At 44.9% G+C, this 23,670-nt stretch overlaps 1 protein-coding gene across 1 annotated transcript in view; it reads right to left on the bottom strand.

The window, feature by feature from the left end:
- The window catches only part of BCL10 (B-cell CLL/lymphoma 10), a 31,348-nt gene extending 23,250 nt beyond the window's left edge, over window positions 1-8,098 (bottom strand). Inside the window, exon 1 of the mRNA XM_011956101.1 lies at window positions 8,088-8,098. The gene's annotated coding sequence lies outside the window, so the exon portion shown is untranslated. The remainder of the gene's footprint in view (window positions 1-8,087) is intronic.
- Window positions 8,099-23,670: the final 15,572 nt, after the last annotated feature.

Below are 23,670 nucleotides of genomic sequence, written 5' to 3'. Positions count from 1 at the left end.
CCCCCCCCCAAAACCAGAAGGTGATGTGATTGGCCTAGTGATTTTTATTTTTCTTTGAGACAAGGTCTCACTCCGTCACCCAGGCTGGAGTGCAGTGGCATGAATAAGGCTCACTGCAGCCTCGACCTCCTGGGCTCCAGCGATTCTCCTGCCTCAGCCTCCCATGTAGCTGGGACCACAGGTGCACACCACCATGCCCAGGTAATTTTTTAATTTTTTTAGAGATGGGGGTCTCACTTTGTTGCCTTGGCTGGTCTTGAACTCCTGGGCTCAAGCGATCCTTCTGCCTTGGCCTTCCAGAGTGCTGGGGTTATAGGCATGAGCCATGGTGCTTGGCTTAGCCTAGTGATTTTGAGTGTGCCCAACTCTAAGCCGCTGTATTCACACTGCCAGAGCCACTTGTATCTTGGGCATCTCTGCTAGATGAGGAAGAGCTTGGCCTGAAGGGTCAGAAGTTGTTATTTTTCTCCTTTATTCTTCCTCTAATTTCCTAATCTGGTTTTACTGGGGTTTTGCCTTGGAAAGGGCTGGCTATGACAACAGAGCATATGCAATCTATTATTTTTAGTGTTTCATATTTAATCTATTATTATTCAACTAGGGTGTAACTCCAGTGAGGCCAGTATTTTATCTGCTTTTTCAATGCTGCTCCTAGAACAGAGCCTGACATATGCTAGGTGTTCTATAAACACATGTTGAATGAGTGACTGAATCAGAGGTCATTCTTTCTTTTCTTTTTTTTTTTTGAGCTGGAGCTTTGCTCTTTTCACCCAGGCTGGAGTGCAATGGTGTGATCTTGGCTCACTTCAGCCTCCGAAATAGCTGGGATTACAGGCACCCATCATCATGCCCGGCTAATTTTTTTGTATTTTTGGTAGAGACGGGGTTTTACCACGTCAGCCAGACTGGTCTAGAACTCCTGACTTCAGGGGATCCGCCCCTCTTAGCCTCCCAAAGTCCTGGGATTATAGGCGTGAGCCACCGTACCTGGCCTCAATTGGACATCGTTCTTAACCCCTTTTATGTCAGCATACTTTTTTCATTACTTTCGTGGTTCCTCTTAACAACCATTCTTACTTCTGAGATACACCAGGAAACAGCCAAAGGAAAATTCAGTGTTCTATAGTTCCTCCTGGCCTTGGTTCTAACCTGCCTGCACCAACCCATTCCTTGCCCCATCCTCCATCCTGACCTCTGTCTTTATCGTTTCTGACTCATGCCTCATTCACTGGTTTTCAGACTTACTTTACTTGGACTTGAGTCACTCCTTGTAGTCCTGTTACTCACTGTTCGGGTTCAGGCAAGTTACCTGAATGCTCCATGCCCCAGGTTCCTCATCCACCTAGGAAAATGCTTAAATAGAAGAGGGGTAGAGGTGGAGTACTGGGAAACACTGACATTTAAAGAAAAAGAAATAGGAACATCTTATCTCATTGATTCATGTAAAGGTTAGAGAGTGCTTAGTTTCTGCATATACCATGCAGGCAGGAGATGTGAGCAATGATCACGATTTCACTATTCTTGAGACTTAGTATCATTATTAATTCATTCTTCAGATCTGAAACTTGTCAGCACCATCTTCTTGATGATAACCTTGATTTATTTCAGCTACACTGCAGTTTCTTCCTTCAACCATGCTTCCTTGAGGAAACACAGCCCCAGACTGCCTCCCTGGGTGTTTCGTCTGGGCAATGCCTGTACACTGCTGACTTACCTTCAGAGCAGAAACATAACTCGCTATTGCTAAGTGAGTTGATTCTGTGTTTCTGATTGGGCAATCGTGTACCTAGTTTGCTTTCACCCATATCAAGATGCTAAATTTAGGGATTAATCTGCAGCTCCTCAACTTCCAGGCAGTGAGCTTGCTTCCTGTGCTTTAAACTGCTTGGTGACAGCTCTGAAGCCCCCAAACCAACCGCTCGTGATTATCTGGATTGCTGTTAAAATTAGTTTACCTCTGTCAATGACCTGCAGTTCCTTAGAATCTTTGCTGTTTATTTCAACTACGGGTAGTTCCTAAAGCAATGAAAAGCATGTCAACCCTCTTTAATAGGAGTAGCATTTTGCTCTAGTTTCATGAGAAAAATGGATTCCATTGTGCTTTTTCTAGGTATGCTTCTTTCAGCAGATGAACATGTGTCTCTCAGTGTCTGTATTATCAGGGGCTCTTTGGAAAGCATATTGCCAATTTAGGATGTCTACTTCAGGAAAAAGCTAGTGCCAGGATTTGATTTGTATTTTAGGGGACAATCAATCCACCAGGCAGCACTATGGGGAGTGAAGTGGATGATAGTAAGACTGGGGCTCCAGAAAGGACTGCAACTTGAAGGCTAAGGCGGTCATCCAGGCAGAACTCAGGACCCGAACTCAATGCAGTGGCAGGAGTGAGAGAGTCCGGAGAGGTGGATTTGAGGGAATCCATAGAACTTGCCAGAGCCAGCTGGGAAGCAACACCCCAACTCTGTTTTCTATAAGAGATCTAGTCACATTGGCTTTTTGTGATGCTTAGGAAGTCACAGACTGTTTGGGGATATTTTTGCAGAAAATCTCATGTCACCCCCCAGCTTTCTGTCATCTCCAGTCTCTGAATCATGCTTTCCTGCCTTCAAAGCCCAAGACCTTCCTTGCTACACCAAAGGGCAGTTTGGTCTCCACCTTCTAACATACGCTATCGTTTCCTTAGGGTTATGGTTTATGATGTCTTCTTATGCTACAACGTAAGCTCCAGAAGGGAAGAGGTCTTTGTTTTATTTTCTAATATACTGAAGATGTTTACAACAGTGCTTGGCTTATAGTAGGTACTAATAAATATTTATTGCAACGGAGTGAACAAAGAAAAGATTGTTCAATATGTTGCATGCTGCAGAAAATTCAAGTAGGAAGATAACTGAGAGAAGACCCCTGCTATTAGGATAGGGAATTGCTGTTGACTTTAGAGAGAGTAATTTCAGTAGAGTGTGTTGCGGAAGCCAAAATGAAATGTTATTATTGTTACTTTAAATTCACTTTTTGGAAAAGATGATGAGGCATATGGTTTTAGAAGGTAAGGAAATAAGGCCACAAGTTTAGACTCGTCTTCTATATAATGTTTTGTTCATTTATTATGTTGACTGATGGAGGTTGAAATATATTGGCCTTTATTTGGTGAGATGATGGCTCCAGTGAAAATGTGCCTGGCAATAATCATCTAGATTCTCAAAAGGTATTCCATTTTGCATAAGAGAAATGGAGACAAAGTGCAAATGAGCAGGAAGGAAATTTCCAGTTTCACTGGATAAATAAATCACAGAATATTTTGTTAATATATGTAGATGTAGCATTTTGGGGTCAGGTTTCTTCTAGAAATATGTTAGTGCTTGCTGACATGAAACTGCTCTTTCATCTTTGCTCCACACCCCCTCAGGGCTGTGTTATTTGTCAGTTGTTGTTTGGCATCATTATAAGTCAGGTTCCCACTCCTTGGAAAGCACTTCTTCTAGGAGAATTTATGAACAGTGCCAGAGCTGATCTGCATCTCAACTGGTTATTGTTTTTCTTTGTTGTTCTCGGAGGTATGGACAGAGGATTCTTTGAAGTCATCCTGACTGAAACAGCAGATTGAGAATTAATTCACTTGTGGCTGGGCGGGGCGGCTCACGCCTGTAATCCCAGCACTTTGGGAGGTTGAGGTGGGTGGATGGATCGCTTGAGGCCAGGAGTTCGAGACCAGCCTGACCAACATGGTGAAACTCTGTCTCAACAAAAAAATACAAAAAAATTAGCAAGGTGTGGTGGTGTGCACCTGTAGTCCTAGCTACTCAGGAGGCTGAGGCGCGAGACTCACTTGAACCCAGGATGCAAAGATTGCAGTGAGTGGAGAGTGCACCACTGCATTCCAGCCTGGGCAACAGAGCGAGACTCCGTCTCAAACAAAACAAAACAAAAAAGAGAATTAATTCACTTGTGACTGGGTGTCCTGACCTTACCATCTATACCTACAAAATTTTAAATTTCCTTTTAAATATAAAATTGTGGTAGCCAGTACTTCCTTCCCTTGGTCTGGTGATTGGAAACTGTCCTCTGGCCTATCCGAGGGTCGCCAGGGCCATCTTATGTGAAAGCAAGATGAGTCCTTTGTGTTCTGCTGCCCCAGTCTCCTTGTTGCCCAGGCACATTGCTGTTGGTGACACTCGAGAGGTCACCCCCCTGCTAAGCACAGCTGTCTCCTTGGGCACTGCTACTGCTTGCACCACTTTGGCCTGAGGGAAGGGGACATTGTTCTCTTCTTTGCTATTCAGGCTTCAGAATGGGCAGGCCTTTCCGCTAGGTTGTCATAACGCAGAATACACCGTGCTGTAACTTTTGGCAAGTATTTACTCCATGTAAAAGTAATAGAAAGTTCAACAATGAGAAGAAGTTAATTAACAGAAGATGTGGCTATCCTTAGTGCTTATGGGCTTAGAACAATCATATCTTAGGTTGGATTTCCCAGAAGCTGACTTTGAGGGAAGGAGTTGACAGCAAGTAGTTCGTTTGATGGATGATCCCAGGAAGCCTTGGCAAGGGAATAGAGGCCTTCAGGGAAGGAAAGGAAATCTAGAAAGGGGACATCAATCAGAAGATTACCACTGTGGGCAACTGGGGCTCAATCCCACTGGGAACCTGTGAGAAAGAGTGTAGAGCTTCCCTGACCTATAATATGGTAGCCACTAGCCACTTGTGACCCCTGAGCATTTGAAATGTAGCTAGTAAGAATTGAGTTGCGCTCCAAATATAAAATGCACATTGGATTTCTAACAGTATATATGTGTGTGTATATATATATATATGTGTATATATATATATATAGTAAAACATATTATTTTTTATATTGATTACCACATTGATATAATATTTTAGGTAGACAAGGTTCAATAAATATATTAATATTAAAATTAATTTCATCTGTTTCATTTTGCTTTTTCCAACTGTGGCTACTAGAAAATGTGAAATTACATATGTGACTCTCAGCATATTCCTATTGTATAGAACATGCCTCAGAATTGTCTCACCCTGGTACATATCCCAAGATCCAGGTTCCCCACTCAACTCTGCAGGAGGACATCCACAGTTCAGCCCAGACTCTGCTGAACCAAGCCAGTCCAGCTACTTTTCCTGCTTTCTCCTCCATGTGAGGTCCACATGTCTGTCCTGTAGCCCTGCAAGAAACCGTGTGAACGAGAACACACAACTCCACAATAACAAGGCTTATATACAGGCGCAATACCTGATCCTATGTATGAAGTGGGTTAATGTTTTAAATAATTCACTCTGTGTTCTTACCCACCCCCAAGGCCGGCACACCTCTTCCAGCTTTGTGTTCTCTGATTTTCTTCACTTGCACTCTGATGATCTTCCTCCCAGGCCAGACAACGAGATATGAGTTATCATTACTTTAGGGGAAGGATGTTGTGTTTGAAGCAGAGAATTAGCCAAATTTGTAGTGTTTCAGTTCAAAAGTCACCAGTGCAGGTATAAGACAGAAACAGCATGCAGCATAACTGCAAAACTGCAAAGAGAGCTTTGCTCTCCAGACTAAGGATTCCACAGGCTGGGGATAGGGAGATGGTAAGGAACCCAAGGGCAGAAGGAGAGATAGTTGTCCTCTACTGAAACATGGACTGTAGCCCATCAGCTCCCCACTCCTGGAGACCCCACTGGTCCTCAGGACCTAGATTAGATGTCCACGTGTGTGTGGTGAACGTTGCTCATGGCCTGCAGTCACAGTGATTACTAGCAAGGCCCAAAGACAACCCTGTGCCCTAGGGCTTTGTTCAGCCCTCTGCCCCTCGCACACCGTGTGAAAAGTCCCTGCTCCCAACGGTCCAGGGCACTTAGAAGCCCCAGGATTGAAGACTTGGTCTCCTAGAGGGTCTTCATGGAATAGTACCTGGGCAAGAAGGGACCAGACAGAACTGGCCCCAAACCTCTCAATAAATCAAGGCAGTGGTGGACACACTGGGTTACATATTCTCATATTCTTTGGGTAGGAATATGCCTCCAAAGGAGACATCATCTTTGGAAATGTGTCTCTGTCCATAGTTAAACCAATTTCTTACTTTACTGTGCAGAGCTGCATCTGTCTTTGAAGCCAATTATTTTATGCCCCTCTTCCTCCCATCTCTCTTTCAGTCTATCAACAGGATTCCCTCAACAGAGGAAGAGTATTTTTTTTTTTTTTTTGAGATGGAGTCTCGCTCTGTTGCCCAGGCTGGAGTGCAGTGGCGCAATCTCGGCTCACTGCAAGCTCCGCCTCCCGAGTTCACGCCATTCTCCTGCCTCAGCCTCCGGAGTAGCTGGGACTACAGGCGGCCTCCATCACGGCCAGCTAATTTTTTGTGTTTTTAGTAGAGACGGGGTTTCGCCGTGTTAGCCAGGATGGTCTCGATCTCCTGACCTCATGATCTGGCTGCCTTGGCCTTCCAAGGGAACAGTTTATTAAACATAAATTCGGTTGAAAATTACCAAGTATTAAAAACAAACAAACAAAAAAAGGGTATGATCTCACCTAGTGTCATCTTATAACACATACAACTGGGCTATAAAGCCAGAAAAACCAATGGAATGAGTCAGAAATAGTCATCGCAGGAGGCATAAGGCTGCGTGAGCTGGTTTCATAATTACCCACAGAGAGGTGTGTTTGGGTTGCATTCAGAATATACTCTATCTTGTTTTGTTGAAATGGTTGGACTCCAGTGGATACATTCCAAGAGTTGTTTTCTCAGGCCCTGACACTGATGAAAGAGGAAGATGGAAAGCTGCCCACAGGATTTCTGCAGCATTTGGCTTCCTCAGGCCAATGTAGACATTAAAACATTTCTCTGTCATTGACCCACGACCTCTGTTTTAGCTTCCCTAACACTGGAAACAAGTGTTTAATGCCCTTAGTGACCCAGAAAATATTTCAGAGGGCAGCCTCTTATATTTTATGCTTCCACTGCCAGGTGATTGTTGGCTAATGACAGGAAAGACAAATGGAAAACATCTGGACATTTAAAGGGCAATGACAAAAAACTGCTTCTCAGATATTGGAGACTGAGCACACCATCTGTTGACTAAGGTAAAGATGGTAAATGTTTTTGGGGTGATCCCCAACTACATACCCCTTTTTCTGAACCCTGTACCAGCTGCCACACCCATACAGTGTGACCCTCTTCCCTTCATAGTTGAGTGGACAAGATGTAGACACTGGACCCAAGCTGGACTCACCAGATTTTCCCCTGTGGAATTGTGAAATGGGCCTCCGAGGTTCTTGAGCAGCGTGTTTGGCTCCTGTGCACAGGTCTGCAGTGAGAGAGCAGGAAATGGATGCACAGAGGAGAGATGAGGACAGTGCAGCTGGCAGAGCAGCAGCGCGGCAGCCCCTGGCCCCTGGCTGGCCAAGTCTGGCTCTCCCCTGAGGTCTTGTAGTGCCACATGTTCCCACGTGCCATGACGTATCAACAGTAGCCCTCACCTCTGCTTAAATACCTGTGGGTGTCTGTGAAACCTGTGTTCCCTGCCAAGGGAACAGTTTGAGAAACTCAGTCTGTATGGTGAACACAGGTGGTGTGGCTGGAACCATTTCCAGAAGGGCTCTGCACCCGAGCACCACCACATTCCTGATGGTGTTCTTTTGCATCTTAAACTGTTCTCCCAATAAAGATGCCTTCTGGGCCCTGCGGTCCATGTTAAAGAGCCAGGTGGACATGTCAGCAAAGGACAGAAGAACAGCTTCTTTTTGTCTGTGGTGGTCTATATTTTAAGGTGTCAATTCAAGTGGGCAAAAGGAGAGGAGAGCCTGCCTGCCTTTCTCGCTTTCTCTGTTTATTCATTCAATTGAATTTTTTTTTTTTTTTTTTTGAGATGGAGTTTCGCTCTTGTTGCCCAAGCTGGAGTGCAATGGTGTGATCTCAGCTCACCGCAAAGTCCACCTCCTGGGTTCAAGCTATTCTCCTGCCTCAGCCTCCTGAGTAGCTGGGATTACAGGCGTCTACCACCATACCCAGATAATTTTGTATTTTTAGTAGAGACAGGGTTTCTCCATGTTGGTGAGGCTGGTCTTGAACTCCCGACCTCAGGTGATCCACCCGCCTCGGCCTCCCAAAGTGCTGGGATTATAGGTGTGAGCCACCGTGCCTGGTCTTTTTTTTTTTTTTTTTTGAGACTGAGTTTCACTCTTATTGCCCAGGCTGCAGTGCAATGGCGTGATCTTGGCTCACTGCAATCTCCACCTCCTGGATTCAAGCGATTCTCCCACCTCAGCCTCCCAAGTAGCTGGGATTACAGGCACCTGCCACCACACTTGGCTAATTTTGTATTTTTAGTAGAGATGGGGTTTCACTATGTTGGTTAGGCTCGTCTCGAACTCCTGTCCTCAGGTGATCCATTGGCCTCGGTCTCCCAAATTGCTCGGATTACAGACGTAAGCCACTGTGCCCAGCCTCAATTGACTCTTGTTAGGCACTTATGTGTTAGGCACTGTTTAAGATCCTAAAGCTATTGTACCTCATGGAGCTTACATCATAGTGGAGCGAGTCGGGTAATAAATAAACATACAGTTAAATAATTTCAGATCACAAACAGCTGTGAAGTAGATAAAACAGGAAAGTAACAGAGAGAGTGACTGTGTGGTGGCTCCTTTAAGAAGGATGTCAGGAAAGGACATTCTGAGGGGGTGATGCTGAATGGACATAGGAATGACAGAGAGAGCAGGAGCCAGCCACAGGGAAACATGTAGGAGCAGCTTTCTAGAGGGAGTGCCAGCATATTCAAGGGTGCTGGGACCTCTTTCCCTTCTGGCCTCCCTTGCTGCTTTCTTTTCCTTTACCTTTTCTCAAATATTAACTGAGCTGGCACTAAGCGTCAGGAGCTAACTGAAATGGATCAAAAGAATAGAACACAGGAGTTTTTTTCTCTTCTTTTTTTGAGATGAAGGCCCCACTATGTTGCCGAGGCTGGTTTTGAACTCCTGGCCTCAAGTGATTGGCCTCTTGAGTAGCTCGGATCATAGGCGTGAGCCATCATAACTGGCTAGGACAGAGTTTTTGCCTTGGAGAAATTCACAGAGCAGGGAAGGAGAAAGATAAACAAGTCATTAAAATATAGATGGTTGTACTTAGTAGAAGGAAGCATAAAGTGTTATTGGGAAGACCATGAAGCATAGACTGCCTGCCGGGTTCTCCTAAACATCTGACCAGCAACTGGGTCCTCATAGGAGAAGGTTGAGTCTCTGAAGAATCAGAAAGTTCCATTTCTTTCCAATGTAATGCTCTCTACCTTAGGAGCCTTCGAAAATTCTGCAGAGTGGGGAGCTTCTTTGACCAATCCAGCAAAGCACGCACACCAAACACTAATGGGAAAATGGGAAAGTGGAATTGATTCAAGTTGCTGAGAAAACAGGAAAGGTGACTTTTATTTGTAGGACCAGGATGCGGACATAAAATACACATGCGCTTGCGCACACATACACACACACACACACACACACACACACGCACACACACTGAGAGGACGGAAGGCAAAAGGAGGAGTTGGCAGTCATCCCTGGAAATGTGTAATCCAAGAACGAAAGTTTACAGAAAAGGAAGAAGCCTTACACAGGGTCACAGTGAACCCCTGGGGATTTATGTAAGTGACTTAGGGTTTAAAGCAAAACTGTGTTGACTTAATGGTATGACTCATTTAAATGGAATGGACTTTTAAAAGCACACACACAAGGATTAGGTTTTGCATTTATTGTTGTTGTGGGGCCATGTGATACTTAATGACACTGAGGTCCAAATATGTGGAAGCTGCCAACAGATTGTGTCTGTGTAAGAACAAAAGAGAAGCAGGTTGCATCCCTTAAACAGTTGCAAATGCTAGCTCAAGCCACGATACCCTGTGGGACCTCAGACTAGAGTGGGTGGTGAGTGGGTGCTGGATGCTAGGTAAATGGAAGAAGAGACTGCGGTGGTGGCAGGTGTGAATGCCAGCACATAGCTTTGGTTTGTGGTAAACACCAGACAGGGCATGGAAGAGCATGTTTTAGTTATTCTGTCAGAATAGCATAGATTCAAGGGTGACCAGATGTTCCTCTTGAGGGAACTTGTCACTCTATAAACATTTTGCCCTGAGAAGAGTTTGTGGGAGAGAAACGGTTCTTGGCTAGCACTGGTCTCAGTCAGAGTTCCTTCTGTAACTGGTGAATTTGGGAGGGAAAAACTGGGAGTGTGGCTCGAAACCTTATGTCCTCTTCCTGGGAGCACTCATCGGCTGTGAGCATAGGCTCTGCTCAGCAATTCCAGGCAGGCTCTGGCCAGGGTGGAAGCTTCCCCTGGCCCAGCCCTCCCATGAAAGGGTTGCACCTAAAACTGAGGTTCCATTTGCCAAGAGATACAAGCTAGGCCTTCCAACCTAAACTTTATCAATGGTGAATGTGATATTTTGGCCTCTAACCACTTGATCTTTTATCTTACTTCTCAATAGGTTCAGAAATCAGGATGGGAAGTGAAACCCTATTACTGAGACTCCAACAGGGTCCCGGGGAGCACCTCAAAGGGCCTTCCAGAGTTGTTGAAATTGAGGTTCAGCCAGAGGCCTGTGAACCTGCCAATCTGGAGAGACAAGTCTTGTATGTCAGGACAAAGTCCTGCCAGGACAAACATATGGTTTCTGATACAATCCCCACGCCAGAAATTACAAGGGCAGACGCACTGAGTGCCAGGTGTTAATTTGTAGTTGAGCTACTTCTCACCTGTGTGGATCTAGGTAGCATGCTCCAGGAGGAGGGTCACCGCTCGGGAGAGTCATGTCTCTATCCCAGTCATGTAGGGATGTCAGGTGGGTTCTCAAAATACCACTGATTGCCTTAGGGACTGGAATGCGCACAGCAACCGGAACCAAAATCCCCCAAATAAATCAACCCAGCACTTTAACTGATGGTATCTAACACATATATAATAGTTCTTGTCCTGAAAAATAAAACAATAAAGCATAACTTTCTATATAGCATTTTAGAGTTAAAGCACTTTTAGACACATCTACTTTGACTTACGTGACAACCTCAGAGTGTTACTATGATTTCCATTTACATGAAAGAATGAAAAGAGGAAGAAGGATGGGAAGGAATAGAAGGGGATAGAGAGAGGAAGGCAGGAAGCGAGTTACATCTGTGGGGGCAGATGTCTGGGATGACCATATGCAACTGTGTATCACAAGTATATGTACTGCACAATCATCTACGGTGGTCTCAGAGATATCTGCCAGGTCAGAAAGAGCATAAACTTGTCAGATTATTGTGTTTTATATCTCTAACTACATCAAATTCCAAAACAACTTAGGCTACCGAGTGAGGCAACAATTCTGCCACTCAGCAAAGTCACATTATCCAGGTTTCATGCCCAGGTTTTGGGTTCTAAGTGTCTTGCTGTGCCAGGACTGGGTCTCTCCTAGGGTTTTCTGGGGCAGGCATAACCACAGTGGAAGGGAAGTTCCATTTCTTGAGCACCCGCAATGTACTACACCTGCACAGAATAGGAGTACGCGTGTTATCCTCTGCAGTTCTCTTCATGACCCGTGTGGTAGGTCTATTATAAATAAAGAAGTTGAGCCTCAAAGAGGCTCACAATCCAACTCTGGGGTTAAATGGCCTCTAAAATCTCTAGAAGGAACAGGACAAGCATTAAGATGAATTAAAGGAGTTGGTGGATGGTCGCAGTGGCTCATGCCTACAATCCCAGCAATTGGGGAGACTGAGGTGAGAGGATTCCTTGAGGCCAGGAGTTCGAGACCAGCCTGAGCAACGTAGGAGGATACTGTCTATACAGAAAAAAAAGTCACTGGGTGTGGTGGCATGTGCCTCTAGTCTCAGCTACACAGAAGGCTGAGGTGGGAAGATCACTTGAGCCCAGGAGATTGAGACTGCAGGGAGCTGTAATCGCGCCACTGTACTCCAGCCTGGGTGACAGAGCAAGACCTAACCTCTCTATAAAAATAGAAAAAAGTAAAAAAGAAAGGAGTTAGCAGCAAAAAAGGTGAATACTTACTGAAGACAAGGATGAAAGAGTGCCCCTGAGAAAAAGCTACCAAGAGGGCAGTGTCATCTGCGCTGGGAACCCAAAGCAAGCAACCACCCAGATCCTGAGAATGTGATCATTTTTTGCTTTTGTTGTAGTATGGGAAGTATCCAGTTTTCACAGAATGCAGAATAAAATTACACTATTATATGAGTGTGGTATTTTCTGAGGCAGATTAACTGAGACAAATAACTTTTTAATGTATCTAAACCTTTACTTTTTACTTTGGGAATTAAAAAAATACATAAAACTAGAAAAATATAATGGAATTCCATGCGCCATTTATTTTTTATTTTTATTTTTTTGAGACGGAGTCTCGCTCTGTCACCCAGGCTGGAGTGCAGTGGTGCGATCTCGGCTCACTGCAAGCTCTGCCTCCTGGGTTCATGCCATTCTCCTGCCTCAGCCTCCTAAGTAGCTGGGACTACAGGTGTCCACTACTACACCTGGCTAATTTTTTTGTATTTTTAGTAGAGACGAGGTTTCACCGTGTTAGCCAGGATGGTCTTGATCTCCTGACCTCGTGATCTGCCTGTCTTGGCCTCCCAAAGTGCTAGGATTACAGTCTTGAGCCACTGCGCCTGGCCCCATGTGCCAATTATTTGCCTCAATAACGATCGGCATTTGCCACTCTCATGTCATGTGTCTCTCCACATGTTTTTTTCCTGGATTATTTTAAACAAATCCCTGTTACCACATCACTTTTAGTATCAATACTTCACTCTATATTTCTATGAGAAAAAGATGTTTTTAATATAATCATAATGCCATGATCACACTAACGCAAATAACAATAATTTCTTAGTATCATTCAATATCCTATCTATATTAAAATTTGCTATAAATGTCTTTTTATAATTGGTTTGTTTGAATCAAGATCCAGACAAGGCTTGCACATTGCATTTGATGGTTATGTCTCCTGTGGAGCTTTCCACCTATACCCATTGAATATTTATTGGGCATTGATAAAACCATTGACCTCAAGACAATCTGGGGTCAAGGGACTGTGTGACCTACTCAAGCTAACCAGAATACTACCCTGGAGAATCAGACACCTGCAGAGGTTAAAAGCGATGATCAATAGAAAACGATGGATTTTTAAAAATCTAAATATTGCACCCAAACTACTTACCAACTACAAATGGAAAGATAGTTAGGTTTACAGTGGAGAACTCAGCAGACACCAGCTTAACCAAGTGATGAATGTAAATATCTCCAGTAATGACACATCAACATTATGAACACTTTGATGTGATAAGAGGAACACAATATGAATTTTGTGGTATTCTTGCCAAAAATGCATAACATGATTCCAACCATAAGAAAACATTCTACAAAATGAAGAGACGTTCTACAAAAGAACTGACCAGTACTCTTTGAGAGTGTCAAGTTCATGAAAGACTGAGGACCTGTTCCAGACTGGAGTGGATGAGAAGACATGACAACTAAATGTAATGTGGGGTCCTGGTTAGGATTCTGGAACAAAAAAAGGACATTAGCAGAAAAAGTGGTGGAATTCAAATAAGGCCTGTGGTGTAGTCAATAATACTATATCAATGTTAGCTTCTCGTTCTTGATCATTATCCTATGGTCATGTAAGATGTTATCATTAGTGGAACGTGATGAGGGATATAGAGAACTCTTTGTACTATTTTTGAAACTCTTCTGCAAGTCTCAGACAAGTTCAAAATAAAATTTTTTTTACAAAAGCCTAACGTGTTCTTTTAATACGTGTCCTGGTTTTTGCAAGTATAAAGTCAACCACAAATAAGCAGCTCCTCCAGCAAGAACTAAATCCATATTTTTTAAACAACCAGTGAGGGTTTTAGTTCATCTTTTCTTATTGCTGGCTATCCTGAGGGATGGATCATGATCATTTTCTCCTGATACCACGCATGGCCCCACATCCTGCTCATGGTCACTATTATCATTGTCATACACACTGGTTTTCTGATAAAAAGTTTTCAGACCTGGCCGGGCGCGGTGGCTCAAGCCTGTAATCCCAGCACTTTGGGAGGCCGAGACGGGCGCATCATGAGGTCAGGAGATCGAGACCATCCTGGCTAACACGGTGAAACCCCGTCTCTACTAAAAAATAAAATACAAAAAACTAGCCGGGCGTGGTGGCGGGCACCTGTAGTCCCAGCTACTCGGGAGGCTGAGGCAGGAGAATGGCGTGAACCCGGGAGGCGGAGCTTGCAGTGAGCTGAGATCCGGCCACTGCACTCCAGCCTGGGTGACAGAGCAAGACTCTGTCTCAAAAAAAAAAAAAAAAGTTTTCAGACCCAATTCCCTAATAGGCAGGGTTTCCTAGGTATTTCACTTCCCATTCCTACTCCTTCTAGCACTCCTCTCCCAACTCCCAGGCACAGGGCTAGTTCCCCCTGCCCTCCAGTCTTTCCCCTTCCCGGGTCCCCAGATCACTCACTGCCCAGTTCCAATCTGCCCAAGATCAAGAAGGGTTTGAGAGACAACCACTGCACTCCAAATGGCAGTGGGTAGTATGAGCACCTGTGTCCAGGCTCCTACCAGGAAAGCCTTCTGATCTGATCTCTGTATCCACTTTCCAGCCAGCAGCATGTGCAGGGGTTTGCAGCAGCCTGGACTCTGAATTGTGCCACCTCAGAGTAAGGGCAGCCCCACTCATCCTTCAGCAGATGGGAAGGAGGGGAGTGGAGGCCTAAGGGGCAAGGTTGGTTTGTAGCTGAGGACAATTCTGGCAGGGGGAAATCCATTTTCATTCTATCTCTGGTTGGTGGTATTACTGTGTCTCTGCTTCCATCTTCAAGTAGCTCCTAGCTGTTGCATCCTGGCTGTGCTCCCCATGGCCCACCCACTCTTTGAGGTGGAGGCTAGGAGGTAGGCAGCGGCTGTGATTGTGAGAAAAGCCTGGGACAGTACATAAGCTCGTTCAGGATGGGGAGAGAGTTGTAAACTATAATCTTTTCTTTAACACCAGAGCTTGGTTGGGTGCTGGCATATAGTACATCCTCAATAAAGTTTTGTTGAGTGAATGAATGAGTGGTGAAAGAAGGCAGTTCCATTTAGTCTTTCTAAATCAGTTTTTCCAAAGCCACAGATTTTTTGAAGTACTCAAACTCCCTGTTTGCTACAGTTTGGGAAGTGGCCTAGGGATTCCGAGAGAGAGAGAGAGAGAGAGAGAGAGAGAGAGAGAGAGAGGTCTGTTTTTTAAACAGCCTTTGTGGTTCCTTGGTTTTCAGAGGGATGTTCCATGAAGAAACTGGCCAAGCAGAGCCAACCCTGGTCTTTCCTTTAGAGTGTCTAACTCTTGGTGTTTGCTGCCAGAACTGTTCTTGTTTTGAAGAGCTCAAAATGTACAATTCTTATTATTCATTCAGTCAATATTCAAATCAATATTTATTGAGCTTCTTCTGTGTGCCAGGCCACATGATGGTGAGTAAGCCAGGATACAATGGTGAGAAAGCTGGGTCTTGTTTTTCCCGGGAATGAGCTGTCCCATGGTTGCCACACTGGATCTTCGGCCAGATCAAGTACAGGCCAGTCCTCTGCATTGGCCTGAACTTGATCCCAGCAATCTGGGGAGGGATGGGGGAGGGTCCCTCTGCCCTTTCTCATGGGAGTGGCTCACCTCTCCTTGCACCTCAGCCCAGAAATTGTATCTGAGCCTCAGAATTTTAGGTTTCTTCTCCTGAAACCCTGAAAACCAGTCCCATGTCCCCTCAGAGAAGCCCTCAAGATTTCTCTGGATTTGGTTACATGCTGACTGGGATTCTAGCCAGAGTATTCTCATTCTTGAAACTGGATGTTAGACTCATTTTGGACAATTGGCAAATGAGCATGTGTTATGCTGCTTTAATGCAAAGAACAATGTCGATGTTTATAAAATCCTAAAGGAAAAACTCCAAGATATGTGAGCATCCCAGGGTGAGGGGAACTAGGAAGCTTGGTTCCTTATGGTTTTGCCAACCCCATGGGATTGCCTTTGTCTTCCTGGCGGAAGCTGCTTTACCAGGACCAGGTCTGGGTTTCTGCATATTGGAAGGTTGGAAAGGAGAAGGCCATGCGGCTTCTGTTTTAAGGATGTGTCCTGTAAACTGTTCATGTCATTTCCATTCACATCTCATTTGCTAGAACTTACTGCTGTAACTATAAATTAGCTTTAAGGGAGGCTGGGAAATGTAGTCTTCAGCTGAGTGGCCAAGTGCACGGTAAAATTTCAAGAACCTATTACTAAAAGGAAGAAGGGGAGAATGGATATAGCTGGACAATGACCAATTTCGATCACACACTCCTTTAGTCCCTTTTCGCATGACCCAGACTGTTGTGTCCTTACATTATTGGGCTTCAGACCTAATACCTCATTCCCATGTTCCCTGACCTGGTGGCTCTCTCTGGAGTCCTAGACCTGGGCTACTTTGGATTGTTCCTTTTTTTCCCTTTCCCTCTAACTCCTTGTAAGTAACTTGCTTAGGGAGGGGCCCTTCTGAGGGGAGGGGGTGTCACCAAGAGAGAAATAAGATGTTGACAGCCAAGGCCAGGGACATCAAGGCCAGACCCACTTACTCTATAGATCTGTGCAGGCCCCCTCTTTACTTCAGCTGAGTGTGGACGAATAAAACCATGCATGGTGACACTGCTGAGACATTTCAGGTCTCATGGTCAGGAGGGACAGCATCTGTGGATGAGCACTTGAGGGAGGGTCTAAGTATAAGCTGGCATCTCTGCCCACCGGGAACCATGATTTCATCTTCTTCATCTTCCTCTTCCTGCTTCACTTCCTCACCTGCAACCTCTCCAACATCATTGTAATCATTACAACTGTTAGAACTGTATCATTTATTGAGCACCACCAGGGCCAGATATCCCACATGCATCTTCTGTTTCTAGCCCCCACTCCAATCCCAGGAGGTAGGTATTATTGTCTCAATCTTTTGAGAAACTGAGGCACAGAATGATAAGGACCTACTTCATACTGTTGTTGTAAGGATTACATGGGATAATTCACATGAAAACATCTGGCTCAGTGTCCAGCAAACAGAAAGTACTCAAATAACTGTATTAGCCTTTATTGTTGTAACAGAGAAGAAAACCAAGGTTTAGAGAGGAATGGAGATTTGCCAGTGTTGGCTCCAGAATTCACATAGAGGAGGGGTTTATGGTGGTGATGTGGTGGTGGGGGCACTGCTCAGGGAACTGCCTTGATGCTGTGTTTACACAAAAAGCATATATATTAACTTAGATTGTGATAAAAAATACCAAAAAATTCTCCTGTGGTTATATTTATACTTCATATAAGCGTGAGAACTGTCCATCACAATGATGATGGTTATCATCACTTGGGACAGCTTGGGAACTCATGGAGGTCACAGCTGTCTAACATCCCTCAAGCTTGCCTTTGGTGCTACCACAGTAATGGGCCAAGCAAGTAAATGACAGAGCCAGGATTTGAGAGCAGCTCTGATGGAGAGCAGCTCTGATCCTAGGTCCCACATCTTCATCGCTACCCACTATGGTCTCTGTGAGCTGGCAGAAGACTTGGCTAACCACAGGTTTGCTTTTCCCTCCGACCTGAGGAGCTGGGGGTTGCTGTGCTCCCCAAACTTCTGTGAAAGCTCTGTACCTACCTAACAGCTTCTTTTCACTCACCTGTGTCTCTCCCTGGGGCCATCGCTAATGTTTGTTTGTTTGTTTGTTTGTTTTGAGACGGAGTCTCACTCTGTCGCCCAGACTGGAGTGCAGTGGCGCGATCTTGGCTCACTGCAACCTCTGCCTCCCGGGTTCAAGTGATTCCCCTGCCTCAGCCTCCCGAGTAGCTGGGATTACAGGTGCCCACCACCATGCCCGGCTAATTTTTTGTATTTTAGTAGAGACGGGGTTTCACCATGCTGGCCAGGATGGTCTTGATCTTCTGACCTCATGATCTGCCCACCTCGGCCTCCCAAAGTGCTGGGATTACAGGCGTGAGTTACCGCACCTGGCCCATCGTTAACATTTTTACAAGCAAAATGGAGGCACAGAAACCCAAAAGGGAGATTTCTCTTTCTTGCATTTTCTGAGCAGCAGAGACTTTTTAGCAGGTAAGTACAATGAAGCCGAGCCGGATCTCTTCACTCTCTTCCAGATTGTTCTGGAAACCTGCCTCCCAGCATTAGGGCAGCTCTCCAGTCAGAAGAGCAGGCTTGCTAGGTGTGACAGAGTCCACCTAATCAGAACTTTTTTTTTTCTTCCTGTTTTTATCCCCAATAGGAAGAAATCAGAACTTTCATCCTCCCCTGGAAGGGCCCAAGGTGCTGTCACAGTCTCCTGACAGACAGCAGTAATTGTACAACCTTCCTGGCTTTCCCCCAAGGAGTCCTGTTGGTTTTCACAGTTTCTGGATAACTGTGGTGACAGGAAGCAAGGTTGGAATTTTACAAAGGTTTCTCAAATCAGTTTGAAGAGACTATCAGGATACCAGTTTGTAAAAGCCTGTCTCTGATCCTGACCACGGGTAAGAGTGATTCTCAGCTCCAAATGAGAATCTGAGCCTGCTTCATCTCTGGGGAGATGGCCGGCTGGCTTCATTCTCTCCCTCATTGACTGGTCTATTCATCCCTGGGTGACCAAATATTTACTGAGCACCAACTATGTGTCAAACATCATGCTTAGCACTGGGGATGCAGTGACCTACTCGGCCCCTAACTCAAGGAGCTCACTGCCCTCTGTAAAGGACATAGGTATATAATGAGACAACTACTATATGACATGGCACGATCTTGGCTCACTGCAGCTTCCGCTTCCTGGGTTCAAGTGATCCTCCTGCCTTAGCCTCCCAAGTAACTGAGATTACAAGCGTGCACCATGACGCCCGGCTATTTTTTGTATTTTTAGTAGAGACAGGGTTTCGCCATGTTGGCCAGGCTGGTCTTGAACCCCTGACCTCAAGTGATCCGCTTGCCTTGGCGTCCCAAAGTGCTGGGATTACAGGCATGAGCCACTGTGCCTGGCCTGTGTTTTCTTTATATTGGACTCAGGTATGTGCATTTGTTCATTTGTCCATTTTTGCACTTTTAAAACATCCTGAGCACTTACCATTTCCTGTGTTAGTTCTTGTGCTAGATACTGGGATCTTGTGCTAGAATAGGCTGTTTCTGTCCTCAGCCTCTAGTCTCTAGTGGGAGAGCAGCCTGGCAAAAGCAACCAGAAGGCAGTGTGGCCGACAGGTGCTGCCATTGGCAAATGGGAGGGTAATTGCATGTGTGCACTTGACTGGACCACGGGATGCCCAGATACTTGATTAAGGTGATTTCTGTGTGTGTCTGTGAGGGTGTTTCTGGTTAAGATCACCTGTGAATGAGTGGACTGAGGAAAACAGAGCCCTCCCACTCCCAGTGTGAGTGGACTTTATCATCTGTTGAAGGCCTGAATAGACTGAGAGGCTGAGTAAGGATGGATTTTCTTTCTCTGCCAGGCTGCCTTTGGGTTGAGACATTGGTCTTCCTCTGCATTTGGATTTGAACTGGAACTTACACCATCATCTCTCCTGGATCCGCAGTGTGTTGATGGCAGATCTGGGACTTGTCAGCCTCCACAATCCCATGAGTCAATTCCTTATAGTAAGTCATATATATAGCATATATAGTAATTCATATATATATATGATATATATTTTTTCTGTTGGTTCTGGTTCTGTTTCTCTGGAGAACTCAGAGTAATACACTAAGCAATGGTGGGAGCCCATGGGAGCCCTGAAATGTCTTGCTAATTGAACAAGAGTGCACTTGCAAATTCTTTATGCATTTGAAGCCTGGACTAGGGCAATGAAGATTGAGTCAGACTGCAGAAGGGTCTAGCTGGCCTCCTCCCCACCTCTTTCGCTCTCCTCCTCTGTCCTCTGCTTCCCTCCCTTCCTTTCTCCTTCCCTCCTCTCCCCTCCCTTCCCCTCGCTTCCATTCCCTTGTCCTCCCCTCCCCATTGCCCTTCCTCCCTTTCTTCTCCCTTTCTCTCCCCTTGCCTTCTATGCCGATCGCGGGCTCTCATTATTCTTAGGATCTTTCTTTTTCCCTGAAACACCTGCTACCAGGTAAGGGTCAGATGAATGTATTTCACACTAAGATAGAAATAATTAGAGTGTTGCTATCCATACCCCAACCCTAGAGCTTGGTGATTTTTTTTTCCAAAACGGGAACAATCCCTTAGCTAATAAGCCGCTGCTCTAGGGGAGGAAACGAGGAAACGTAGGCTTGGGCCCAGAGATAGGTGGCAGCAGGTGTTTCTGGCCACGAAGCCTTCAGGCCCTTCCAGGTCCCAGCGTGTGTGGATCTTAAAACACCCCCTACTAAGGGCTTTGATTCCAATTTTGGTTTCAGCTGAGGTGGGAGAGGCCACGCCTCAGGATCGCCCCAGGCCAGGGCTGGGAATGGGTCTCCCAGGTGATTCCGCAGGCCCACGGGTCCTGGAAGACGCACTTTACTCAGCGAGGAGGTCCCAGGCGTCCCAAGCCCACCAGGGGGCAGCAGCGGCATTCTTAGCCCCACTTCTCCGCGCTCTAAGGCCGGCTGAGAAAACTCGAGTGACCACCTGAGGGCGCTGTTACTCCACAATTTTTCTGCAAAAACTAAGGTCGGCAAACATGGATATTCGGATTTCCTTTGTTTTTGTGGCTAAATCAAAGGATGCCTCTGCGGAAAAGGGGCAACACGCGCTGTCAGATCGGCATTCATATGGAGAAGCAGAGGTAGGAAACATTTTACGCATTTTGAAAATACTTTGAAGTGCAGTAATTTTGAAACTTTCGCAGGGCACCTGTTTTTCAATGGGCAGTACAGAGTAATGCTGCCAAACACAGAGTTTGAGCCCCAGTAGCACATCCACTAGCGGTGTGACTTTTCCTGGTGACTGAGTCTCTCTGGGCCTCAGTTTTGCATAGGGGACTTGTTCTGCCCCTCCTTGTCCTATGTGTAAATACCGCGTTGGTGTTGCGCTCATAGGCTCACCTGGCCAAGGACCAGCTTCTGTCTACACTACTCTCAAACTTGCCACTTGCAGCATATTTCATTCTCATACCCTTTGGCTTCGCACTGCTACTCACACCAGCTCAGAAGGGCAGAGCAATGGCCAAAATGTAAGGCTGGGGTTGGGACTGTGTGAGGAAAGGAACAATTACCAGTTAGCAAATTACTATAATGGCCACGTGGGCTCCAGGGCTGACATAATGAGGAGCTTGGTATGTGTGGTAATTACACACACTTGCGTTGAGTCTTAGGCAAACATATAAAAGAAACGTTATTTTCTTTATTTCTAAAGGCTACGAAGGTAAGAAGCATTCCATAAGCAATTATTATGCAGCAGTATTTCAAGGGTTGGGCTCTGTCAATGAGTTTTAACCACTAAAGAAAAGGAATTCTAATTGGGGGCGAAGGTAATTTTAGAAATGGCAGCTTCCGAGTTTTGTACTGACAGGTGCTGGTGAAAAGCTGATTAATCCCATTCAATACCATAATAGGCTACATTTGTATAGCACTGCATAGAGTACCAAGTACTTTTATATAAATCCTGTCATTTGATGTTCCCAACCACCCTTTGAGATATGAAGAGGACAAGGAGAATTATTGCTGTCATTTTAAAAACCAGTTTTATTGAGATATAATTCATATACCAAACACATCACCCATTTAAAATGTGCAATTCAATGATTTTATGCATGTTCACAGATATATGCAGCCATCATCATGTCAGTTTTCATCACCACAAAAAGAACCCCCTACCCTTTAGGTATCACTCCCTTATCCTCCCTCTCCTCCCTTTTTGCACTCTCCCCTCCAAAGCAATCACTATTCTATTTTCTGTCTCTACAGATTTACTTACCCTGGACATTTCATATAAATGGAATTGTATAATATGTAGTCTTTTGTGACTGGCTTCTTTCACTTAGCATAATGTTTTCAAGGTTTATTCATGTCATGTTCAGTACCTCATTCCTTTTTACACCTGACTAATACCCCGTTGTATGGATATTTTTGTTCATGTGTTCATCAGTTGGTATCCGTTTCATTTATCCATTCATTAGTTGGTATACAGGAGTTGTTTGCATCCTTTGGCTATTTTAAATAATTGCTGTAAACATTCATGTGCAAGCCTTTGTGGGGGCATATGCTTTCATTTCTCTTAGGTATATTCCAGGGAGTGGAATTGCTGGATCATATGGTAACTCAGTGTGTAGGTGTTTGAGGAACTGCCAGAGTGTTTCCCACAGTGGCTGCATTTGACATTCTCATCAGGAGGAGGGTATGAAGGTTCTGATTTCTCCACCTCCTTACCAGTGTTTGCTATTACCTGACTTTGATTCTAGCCATTCTAGTGGGTATAACGTGATCTTTTTCATGTGGCTTTTGGCCATTTGTATATGTTCTTTGGAGAAATGTCTCTTGATCCTTTGCCTATTTTCAAACTGTCTTTTCTATTATCAAGCTGTAAGAGTTCTTTCCATATTTTAGATAGAAGTCCCTTATCAGATATATAATTTGCAAATGTTTTCTCTGGTTCGGTGGGTTATCTTTTCAGTTTTTTTGTTTTTTTAAGAGATGGGGTCTCACTTTGTCACCCAGGCTGGAGTGCAATAGTGAGAGCATAGCTCACTGCAGCCTCGAACTCCTGGCCTCAAGGGATCCTCCTGCCTCACCCTCCGGGGAAGCTGAGACTACAGGTGTGCTACCGTGCCTGTCTTTCACTTTCTTGATAGTGTCTTTTGAAGCACAAGTTTTAAAATTTGATGTTGTTCAATTTAGTTTTTCTTTTGTTGCTTGTGCTTTTGGTGTCATATCTAAGTGCCAATTCTGAGGTTATGAAAATTTATCACCAAGTTTTCTTCTGAGTTTTATATTTTAGCTCTTATATTTAGGTCCATGATTCATTTTGAGTTACTTTTTGTATATGGTGTGAAGAAAGGATCCAACTTCATTCATTCTTTTGCTGGATATGTGGGTATCCAGTTGTCCCGGCAGCAGTTGAGAAGACTGTCCTTTCCTCTCTGAATAGTCGTGGTACTCTTGTTGAAATCAGTTGACCACAGAGACATGGACTTATTTCTGGACTTTCAATTCTATTCCATTCATCTATATGTTTATCTTTTTTTTTTTTTTTTTTTGAGGCGGAGTCTCGCTCTGTGGCCCGCACTGGAGTGCAGTAGCCGGATCTCAGCTCACTGCAAGCTCCGCCTCCTGGGTTTACGCCATTCTCCTGCCTCAGCCTCCGAGTAGCTGGGACTACAGGCGCCCGCCACCTCGCCCGGCTAGTTTTTTTTTTTTTTTTTTTAGTAGAGACGGGGTTTCACCGTGACAGTCAGGATGGTCTCGATCTCCTGACCTCGTGATCTGCCCGTCTCGGCCTCCCAAAGTGCTGGGATTACAGGCTTGAGCCACCGCGCCCGGCCTATATGTTTATCTTTACACCAGTACTGCATTGTCTTGATTACTGTTGCTTTTAAAGTTTTGAAACTGGGATGTGTGAGTCCTCCAAGCTTATTCTTCTTTTCAATATTGTTTTAGCTATTTGAGGCCCCTTGTAATTCCATGCGAAATTTAGCATCTCAGTTTCTAAATTTAGAATCTCAGTTTCTAAATGTAGAAGCCTGTCAGTTTCTACAAAGAAGCCA

The sequence above is a fragment of the Colobus angolensis genome, unplaced genomic scaffold (assembly GCF_000951035.1).
Source record: "Colobus angolensis palliatus isolate OR3802 unplaced genomic scaffold, Cang.pa_1.0 Scaffold41, whole genome shotgun sequence".
In the NCBI taxonomy this organism is placed as follows: Eukaryota; Metazoa; Chordata; class Mammalia; order Primates; family Cercopithecidae; genus Colobus; species Colobus angolensis.
This window is presented reverse-complemented; position numbering and strand designations above follow the sequence as displayed.